Source organism: Prorops nasuta, unplaced genomic scaffold, assembly GCF_024137725.1.
Source record: "Prorops nasuta isolate Cenicafe-Biocafe unplaced genomic scaffold, Cenicafe_Pnas_1.2 PNAS00006, whole genome shotgun sequence".
NCBI classification, from domain to species: Eukaryota; Metazoa; Arthropoda; class Insecta; order Hymenoptera; family Bethylidae; genus Prorops; species Prorops nasuta.
Window position 1 is genome coordinate 9,158,986 of NW_027116803.1, and position 10,585 is coordinate 9,169,570.

At 31.4% G+C, this 10,585-nt stretch overlaps 1 long non-coding RNA gene across 7 annotated transcripts; it reads right to left on the reverse strand.

Moving 5' to 3' along the window:
- Positions 1-784: 784 nt before the first annotated feature.
- Positions 785-5,208, reverse strand: LOC136774128 (uncharacterized). 7 transcript variants are annotated; one of them, XR_010822736.1, is made up of 7 exons: positions 5,089-5,208; positions 4,879-5,001; positions 4,692-4,760; positions 4,105-4,190; positions 3,863-4,032; positions 3,614-3,777; positions 785-3,520 (listed from the first exon to the last, which is right to left on the reverse strand). It is a non-coding gene; the product is annotated as an uncharacterized lncRNA (long non-coding RNA). The 7 variants fall into 7 exon arrangements; XR_010822734.1 differs by having other exon boundaries at positions 4,566-4,760; XR_010822737.1 differs by lacking the exon at positions 4,105-4,190.
- Between the last annotated feature and the right edge of the window lie 5,377 nt (positions 5,209-10,585).

Consider the following 10,585-nt stretch of genomic DNA (forward strand, 5'->3'; position numbering starts at 1 on the left):
ACTTCCTGATAGACTGGAAGAAATAGGACCTCTTTTAGAAACTATTCAATGGCAAAATATTTTAAAATTTAAAATAAAGGAAGAAAAACATAAATTGAAAGTTATTCAATACGAAAATGGAAAAGATGTATTAATCATAATATTTGACAAGAAACTCTGTAAATTGACAGAGAAAGCGAAATTGTGTCACGTCGATGGTACATTTGAAACTGTACCAAAAATAGAAAATGCTTACCAATTGCTTATTATAATGGCAGAATACAAAAATCAAGTTAGTAATTATAAAATCATTATTTCTTTTAAGTATTTGAAATAAAATTTATGGAATAATATTTTAATTGAAAGTTTCTTTTCTTAAGTTCTAATGTATAATAAAGTCTTGATAGTAATAAGTAATCGTTTCACTAATTTTTAATAATAGAAATTTAGTAAAATTTTTGTTACGTACTAAAATCAAGGCAATTAATTTATATTTGCTTTTAACGAAATAAAAGGCTATACCAATTGTATGGGGGTTTATGAGTGGCAAAGCAGAATCCACGTATAACGACTTCTTCAAGATGGTAAAATTAAAGATATCCCCTAAATTAAATCCTGATACATGGGTATCAGACTTCGAAAAAGGATTGCAGAATTCAATCAGAAGAAATTTTCCGTGCAGCATAATTCAGGGCTGTTATTTTCATTATACACAGGTAATAATTGTCTTAATTATAATTATATAATGCTTGTATTATATAACAAATATTTTTCATATGTAGTAAACATTTTATTATTTTCCTTAACCGGGTACAGAGATTTATGACATAAATACAATATAATGGTCAACGAAATGAAAGTTACTGTTTAATACACACAGAATATATTTAATTTATATACAAAGGAATTTGGTATGCTGATTTCAAATGCGATACCAATATTACTCTATTAGGTAATAATTTTAAGATATTTCAGTTTAAATAGTTGAAACACGTCATTTCAAACTTTTTCACGAGCCGGTATCTGAGTAACATAATTCTTTCAGTAACATTTGAGGACTGCATTATATAATGCTACTTGTATTTCCCTTCAAAATTCATTGTCGAGTTTTACTATGAATTTCTTTATTAAATGCGTTACTTTAGCTTGAAGTTATACAATCGTGTGTCTTTGACGAAACAGAAGGACAGTTGCTTTTCAAGTGAACGTTCTGTAGAGATGCACTAAACAATCGAACCTCAAAACTTGATTAACGCAACGAACCAGAGACGCAATAAAAATCGACAATGCTTTTTGAAGGGGAAGAATAGCATTATATATATAATGTAGTTTTCAAAAAATTGTTTAAAAATGTTGTTACTGAGATATATGAGTTTAAAACTCCTTAAAAGGGTAATTTATTTACTATTCAAAATTAAATATCTTAAAATTATCACCTAATAGAGTGATAATATGTGCTATTGGATTTAGATGCAGCATCATAAAGTAAATAAGAATCATCGAATTGCAACTTCTGAACAAAAACAGTTTACCGGTCTAATTAAATCAGCTAATTGCTTCACACTTCTAAAAATATGAATTATATTTTCTCTATGAACTATTAGTCTTTATACGCCTTGCCTTGTTACTTCGTAACATACCAACATATTTTAGACTTTTACTTAACTTTAATATATTTTTCAATAAATTTTATTAATGAAATAGAAGTAATAATTCCTATATTGTAACACCTTAATAGAAATTGTATTAATTTAGAAATTAACCTTTTTCAGGCTATTCAAAAGAGGGTTAACAAATTAAAGATTTTCCAACTAATGAAGAAGCTGTCTACTGCGGAACATTTAAAATTAAGATTTATATTGACGCAAGTTCATTGTTTGCCATTTTTACCGCCAGCTTTAATACCCAAAGGATTCGAAGTAATTAGAAAAAAAGCTGAATCATTTAATAACGAGGAAATTAATTCAAAAATTAAACGATTGTTTCAATACATAAAAGTCTATTGGATAAATACTGTAGATGGTAGCATTTTAACCATATATTCCAGACGTACAGCTACTAATAATAAAATTGAAAGATTCAATCGATATCTTAAGGACACAATAGGGTCTCACCCTGATTTTTATAAATTTATTAGTAAGTATTTTATATATAAATTAAAGCAAATCTATAAATGAGGAGTGCTTTTTCAAATAGACTTACTTCGCATTTTCGTGAAATTCATTTTTTTAGAGCACAATCGACCCTACCTAACCGTGCTTGTAGTAATTTTTTATTGTCTTTAGCATAAAAAGAACTATAAACTTAAAAACCTAAGAAATGAAATGAGCATACGATACAATTCACGCGTGTCTTCGTTTGAAGTTTTCTTAATATATTCTAAGAAGAATTTTAATATAATTAAAAAAAAGTCTATTGAAAAAACATCCTTTACACGATTTTTGTATGCCATCTAATTATTTTATCAATTTCGTAAAATAATTTATATTACAATAATATTGTCCTTTACTGTTATGTTATTTGTTAAGGTGAACTCTATAGTTTCATTTTTTCATAACTTTTGCTTGAAAAGTGATCAACAGCTCATAAAAATTTTCTTATCTTTTCCTACAGCATGAAACATATATTTATTATGCTTTAATCCAAAGAATCAGCATCCTCTGCACTGCATACAAAAAATATTTGCAAATTTTATTAGAGTATCTGTATGATTCATTGTTAAAATAATTGATATGAAAATGAGGGACTTAAATGACATTTCATATGATGGAACTAAGAAAATCTTAGGTAGAAATGCGGCCCATTAAAGTAAACTTTTAACAATTTTTCCATAAACCTCTTTCATCAGCTACTATATATCGTCGTTGGCACGAAAAGAGTTAAAGACGCTTCCTATATCGTTTTATTCTTTACAAAGTTTTATAATTATTTCATATATAAATTTAGTGAAAATGTTAAGTGTACCGCGTGTTTCTCGGGTATGCATGTATCGTTAAAAAATAATTGCACAAAATTTAACCTACTGAATTATTAATAATTGTAAAAGAGAGACTGCCTGCGAAAGCAATAAACGACAAATATTTCATTATAATAAGTACTAATAAGTATAATTTCATGTTGTAGGAGCTTAATTTATAAATACCTATAAGAAAGAATATAACTAACATAATTGCATTTACAGCTAAAATTCAATATATTCTAAAGATATATTATATTGAAAAAATTCCTCATAAGTTTGGAAACAATGCAGCGAGTAACGCTAAAGAAATTATTTGTCAATATTCAAAAATACTTAACGAAACAAATAATGAAAACCAACTGGAATTAATTTCTATATTTCTCGTTCAAGTTGCATTAAGAAATTATAGTTTCTTAAAACTGGTAAAAAAAATGATGCTTAATAAAAAAGGTGAGTGGTAAAGGCTTCATCATAGGTAAATTTTAACTTCTTTCACAGCTCTCTTTTCCTACTTATTTTCTTTGTGTTGGAGATACAAATCTATATGCATTATTCTTCGAAAACATAATTTCGTAGCTGTTCCTAAAAAATATCATCTTAATTTGAAACATTAATTATTAATAAATAGTATAGAAGAGATTTTTACTATGCTTTTAGCATTGTAACATTCAATACCTTTTATATCCCTAATTAATTATACGTTGCTTTCTTTTCGTTAGACAATTTCTTGTCTTTACTCTCAATTATTTATTACGTGTATCGTTATTTTTAATGTTTCATTATTTCAGATTGGAGAATGATCAGCAGTAAAAATATTACAAAAGGGAAGGATCCGGGAACTGTAAATATTAAAAATTATAAATTAATTGAAATATAATGCTTTTTATTCGAATAAAATCTATGTTAAATATCATCAAAACATACCTTGGTTTTATAATAATATGATCCATTCGGATTTCGTTGTATTTCTATGTAAATTAAGAGCGGCATACGAGAATACATAATATATCCACAAGAATCAACAAGAGTACAATTGCCTTAGTTAATAATTTCAATAGCTGAGGTCTTCAAATAATAATATTCTTTAAGCATTCCTATAATATAAATTATAAGACTTTAGTTCCTAAACTTATATAATGGGTTATGAATCTTTCATAGTTACACACAGCAAAGTATATTTGTTAACCGTTTTTCAAACATTTTTAAATTCCATAGTAGTCTTTCGAAAACTAAGAGAAATGTAAAATTTTGTCTGAAAAATATATAATTTATAATAATAGAACTTATGCTTACACAAAATTTATATTTTCTCTTTATATATAAAAAGATATAAAAAAATTGAAATACATACAGGGTGTACCACTTAAATGCCCCAGAGCATAGATACAAAAAGCGTGTATTGCGTTAATTATAAGAGATATTCAATTTTTTCATATGACCCTTTTGGAAGCAAATAACAAAAGGTTTCGAAAAAGTCCTGTGCAAACATTGAATATCTCTTATAGTTGAAGAGGTACGCGTCTTTTTGTATCTATGTTCTGGAGCATTTTAAGTGGTACGCCCTGCATATTGTATATCTATTAAATATATTTAATAATAGTGAAAATGATAAAATTTCAATATTAACTTGTATAATTTAACTTTGCTTGAACTTGTTCTAATTAAGTATTGCAAAATCACTGTTATAAAGACACTTGTCATCTGTACAAATCTTGCAGCGTATGATTATTAATAATTATATATATATCCATACTCTATATATTTATTATAATCCTTGAATAGGTTATTTGATAAAAGTTCCACTTCAGTCGCTCAGTAATATCTGAAAAACCAAAGCAGACCATATTTAATATATAAACTCATTAAGCTAAGCAAATTAAAAGTAACTTTGAATTAATAAACACTGTAATAAAAATTACATATACCTTGCGATTACTAACCATAAACTCTGTGCCAAAGGAAGCAATTTACATGGATGGGATTAGTCGAAAGTCCTTCATATCTTCTTATTTCTGCTCATCGTAGATATGAGCAAGATATCATTCCAGCGATAAAAGTAATATCTAAATAATTAATCAACTAAACAGTTAAGACACAGTTTTATATTTGAAATTGAAAGTATAATACATTTGCAAATTGTTTACATTTACCTTGTAAGAAGTATTGCCTTCTTTGACCCATGCGTTTCTCATCATAAAATCATAATTAATATGAACATCGTAGCAGTAAAAGTTATACCAGATGACATATATGTCAATAAAGTACGCATGAATATTTTAATTACACTTATCAGTCATTTTTGTCTCGTCTCTCATTATTATTCTGATAAACATTTATGCTGCATTTCTTTAATCCTTTGCGAAAGCCACAAACACCTAAATCATATTTGTACAAAATATATTTCCACAAAGTAACACTAGTAAATTCAATATATAAATACTTTAAATTATTCAAACGTTTTTACTTATCTAAGATCCATAGTTTTTCTTAATTACATTTATTTTGCAGTTTTTTCTTCTGCTTCTTTAAATTGACGTTATCTTGAAGATTATTCAATTATCTTTTTCTCATCTTGATATCTAAATGAATACTACAATAAATGCCTTACGACATTATAGCAATATATTACTAGATTTCGGCCATATTCACTAGTCATATAGGTAGTCGACTCACTTCTACAAAAGTTTTCGGACAATCTAGTATGTACCCTAATTATCTGTTAACATCTGTCGATCCGAGTCTATAAATGGAAAACGACCAAAGTATACTGCCAGCGGAAATACGTCAGTCGCCATCTTAAATGCAGAACGTAATATATCAAAAATTATATACAGGGTGTATCTCTAACGGCGGCATATAGGAGATTCGTGTTAGTTGACTATAGCGCTCAGGATGATGGTATCTGAGAGCGCTGATTGGTCAATATCATGTAGTGCCAACATGAAATGGTCCGTTACCAATAGATGAATAAGAAAAATGAGACCCATCCGCCATTTTGGAGTGGAGAAGTGTTTACATGCTAGTTGTAGCAGAAAGAGGTATAAAATAGAAAAGTGTCAAATAGTGAGGTTACTAAAGTAAAAATAGAAAATAATGAATGGAAAGTTCGAATATTCTTACTTTCCATTCATTATTTTCTATTTTTACTTTCGTAACCTCACTATTTGACACTTTTCCATTTTACACCTCTTTCTGCTACAACTAGCATGTAAACACTTCTCCACTCCAAAATGGCGGATGGGTCTCATTTTTCTTATTCATCTATTGGTAACGGACCATTTCATGTTGGCACTACATGATATTGACCAATCAGCGCTCTCAGATACCATCATCCTGAGCGCTATAGTCAACTAACACGAATCTCCTATATGCCGCCGTTAGAAAAACACCCTGTATATTATATTCACAGCCTGTCACCGTGAACGGCGTGAACGAAGACAAATGTTAGTATACTGAAAAATAAAGTGTAATAAAGAAATAAGGAGTAGTGACAGCTTTGATCTATCTGACAGCTGAAGTACTTATGTATAAGTGAATGAATAAAATAAAAATGCTTTTTCTAAATTGATTTTTAAATTTTATAAAATGGTCAAATGTAGCCATTAATTAATTAGATTTGGTAATAAATAAAAAAAAATGCGTTTTATTATAACGAATGAGTTGAGGTAAAATAAACTCAATGTTTTTATATTAATCTGTTAACAAATGCACTTTTTTTATTTATTATTGAGTCCAATAAGTTAATGATTATTAAAAAAAAAAGTTCCTTGTAATGAAAAAAAAATGAAAATATTTAAAACTTCACCAAGACTTGAACCCGAGCCCACCGCAATGACAAATGGCAACCTTACCGCCTACGCTACAGCGCTCATTTGTTATACCAAAAGCAAAACAGCCTTTTAAAGACTGAATACAATTCTTTCATTAACTCGCCATAAACGATCAAGAATTGGCTGTAATAATAAATACATTTATCTACTCAGCATTATTGTACCAAATTTATTGTTTTTAATTTGAAGCATACATTTTGCATGAAGATATGATAATTTAAGGGTAACCATTCAGTACTCTAAATATGTACATTAAACTATTCATATGCTCATCTATCATAAATTATACCATTACACGTGTAACATATATTATAATATTATTTAATTAATTTATGACAATGGCGCATATGAACAGCTTAATGTATTTAGAGTACTGAATGGTTACCCTTAAACTATTGTATCTGCATGCAAAATGTATGCTTCAAATTAAAAATATAATAAATTTAGTGAAATAAAGCTGTGTATATAAATGTATTTATTATTACAGCCAATTCTTTATCGTTTATGACGAGTTAATGAAAGAATTGTATTCAGTCTTTAAAAGGCTGTTTTGCTTTTGGTACATCAAATGAGCGCTGTAGCGCAGGCGGTAAGGTTGCCGTTTGTCATGCGGTGTGCTCGTGTTCGAGTCTTGGTGAAGTTTAAAATATTTTCATTTTTTTTTTCATTAGAAGGATTATTTTTTAATAACCATTAACTTATTGGACTCAATAATAAATAAAAAAATGTATTTGTTAACAGATTAATATAAAAACATTGAATTTATTTTACCTCAACTAATTTGTTATAATAAAACGCATTTTCTGTATTTATTACCAAATCTAATTAATTAATGGCTACATTTGACCATTTTATAAAAATTGCAAATCAATTTAGGAAAAGTATTTTTATTTGCTTTGAGTTTTTAGGTAAACGCAGCACCACTTCACACAGATGACACGTAAAAATGTCACGGTTAGCGGTAGTCGCTCTTCTTCTAAAGCCAATGTTGCCTGAAGTCCAAATCACACCTATGCTGACCAGGCATAGCTGTGTTTGTACCGTTTCCCTTCAAATTTTCTATACTGCTGCTGGCTAGCGCTTATCTTTATTTTTGTTGCTAAAAGCTTGATTTTGGCATCACTGCCTTGTAAAACTATTAGTTTGCTGATAATAGCAGAGGCTTAATTTTAAGAGATTGCAACATATAGTAATTAATATAGATACAATTGTAAAAAGAAAAAAAAATTTATTTTACATTTATTAACTTTAAATAAAATCCCACAAAGTACTGTAAAATATCTTACATTTTATATTATATATCTAATCTGTCAGCTTCTTTATTTTAATATTCATTTCAATTATCACAGTTTGATCCTCAGCGATGACACAGTAACCACATTATGGTGAATCTATTCTTTTTTTTTAATGTTCGATCCACATAGCTTCATCCTCAGCAGTGATACAGAAAACACTGTAACGTTGCGTTCCCGCAGCGTTACAATAGCTGCCATCTAGCGCTTTGCTAATCTCAAGCGCTAGATAGGCGGGTCGCGTGCGAACTAGGGAGTTATCAACCGATAAGTATTGATCTAGGATCGATAACTTGTCGGCTTCCTAGTGTCACGCGATGGGTGTAGCGGGGCAGCGGCGGGACAGGCGCAGGGCCTTACCTGCTCCCGCGAACTGCCCCGACACACGTAGTTTAGATGTCAAAGGTGATACTTAGTGCCCGAGATCTTCCCCGCCGCCGTTATAACTTCGCGACCAAAGCCACAGCCGCTACCTAGAGGACCAGAGAAAGTGATAGTGCAGCGACTGCAGCCCGGCCGCGAAACCATACCGGACAGCGGAGATTACCAGCCCCTTTGGGCCAGTGTCGAGGGCGAGAAAGAGAGGAAGAAGAGAGAGCGAGAGCGAAAGAGAGAGAGAGAGAGAAAGGAAAGAGCGAGAGAAAGAGACGAGAGAGATAGAGAAGAGAGCCAGCCCGTGAAGCAGAAGTAAGGGTGATTATTCGTTTAGTGTTAAAGTCCTGTGACGTCCCGGGGTGTGCTACGGCTTTAGGGCTCGTAGCACCGAACTGTTTTATAGGGAACTGCTGGCCCTGCTCACCTGTCACGGGTAAGCGGGCAACTTAGCGGAGTGGTCATTCCGTCGGACCTGTAACGCATGTCATATTGTGTAGAATCGCGAATTAGCCAGAGTGTTCGCGATTACATTGACTCGTGGTGAGTTCGACCGTTAACAGGGACGTTCCCTTCAGTCATTTCAAGGCCGCGGACTCAGGATAATTATCGTGAGGACTCGCGACCTTAGGCGTCCGAAAGTAAACAACCCGGGTCGTTGTTGTGTTCGAGTACGCGGGAACGGAGTGAGTGCGAATAACTGTCGCGAGACGCGCACGCGCGGGAAGAGGGACTTATCCGTGTAGCGTCGCGTAGTAGTTAACCTAGGAATCCGCCGGTGGCGCGCGAGTACCGCGCGACTCGGTGGGACCGCCGCGAACGCCAACTAGTGGCTCGAGCGCGAGGCTAGCTAGTACGTCATCGGGACTTCAGCCGCGTTCGCACGACTTAGGCCGCGTCCACCCGTAGGACCTAGCGTAACTCACCAATACCGTGTAAAGCGAAACGGATATTGTATTGAGCATTGATATTATAATAAAGAGAGTTTAACCAAAGTTAGCGAGTGATTGTATTAGCACCCCATCCCCGACAGTTGCGTACGAGGGTTAGAACCCCCTCTGTATAAATAAATATTCGGGTATTATTAAAAGTACATCGAAGGCGCCCGGGTCTTGTAGGAAGTCGCCTATTGGGACGCGAACGCGATCGGTGAGGGATCACTCCTCCCTTCCCTTCTATACTATCCCTACGGATAGACAGTAGCGTCACAACACACATTACTATAATTTAATCTGAAACAAAACCCCACAAAGTACTATAAAACATCTTACATTTTATATTATATATCTATTCTGTCATTTTCTTTATTTATTATTGTATTTACCCAAATTGCTGACTCGTTTATTTTAATATCTGTCTCAATTAACACAGTTTGATCCTCATCAGCGATGACACAGAAACAACATTATGGTGAATCTATTCTTTTTGTTTTAATGTTCAATCCACATAGCTCCATTCTCAGCATTGACATAGTAAACACTTCACTATAATTTAATCTGAAACAAAATCCCAAAAAGTACTATATAAAATCTTACATTTTAAATTATAAATGTAATCTGTCAGCTTCTTTATTTGTTATCGTATTTACCCAATGTGTTGACTTGTTTATTTTAATATTCATCTCAATTAACACAGTTTGATCCTCAGCGATGACACAGTAACCATAATATGGTGAATCTATTCCTTTCATTTTAATGTTCAATCCACATAGCTCCATCCTCAGTAGTGACATAGTAAACACATTACTATAATTTAATCTGAAATAAAATCCCAGAAAGTACTATAAAATATCTTACATTTTATATTATATATCTAATTTGTCAGCTTCTTTATTTATTATTGTATTTACCCAGGTTTTTGACTCGTTTATTTTATTATCCCTCTCAACTAACATAGTCTGAATCTCAACGATGACACTATAACCACATTATGTTTAGTCCATTTCTTTATTTTAATTTTGAAAATCCGCATAGCTCCATCCTCAGCACAGTGACATAGTAAAAACATTACTATAATGTAATCTGAAATAAAATCCCACAAAGTACCACAAAATATATATATCTTAAATTTTATATTATAAAATTTATTGTTACACTTATCTAAAATGTTAAGTCCTTTATATATTTTTAAAAATTAATTTTATGTACAGTTTA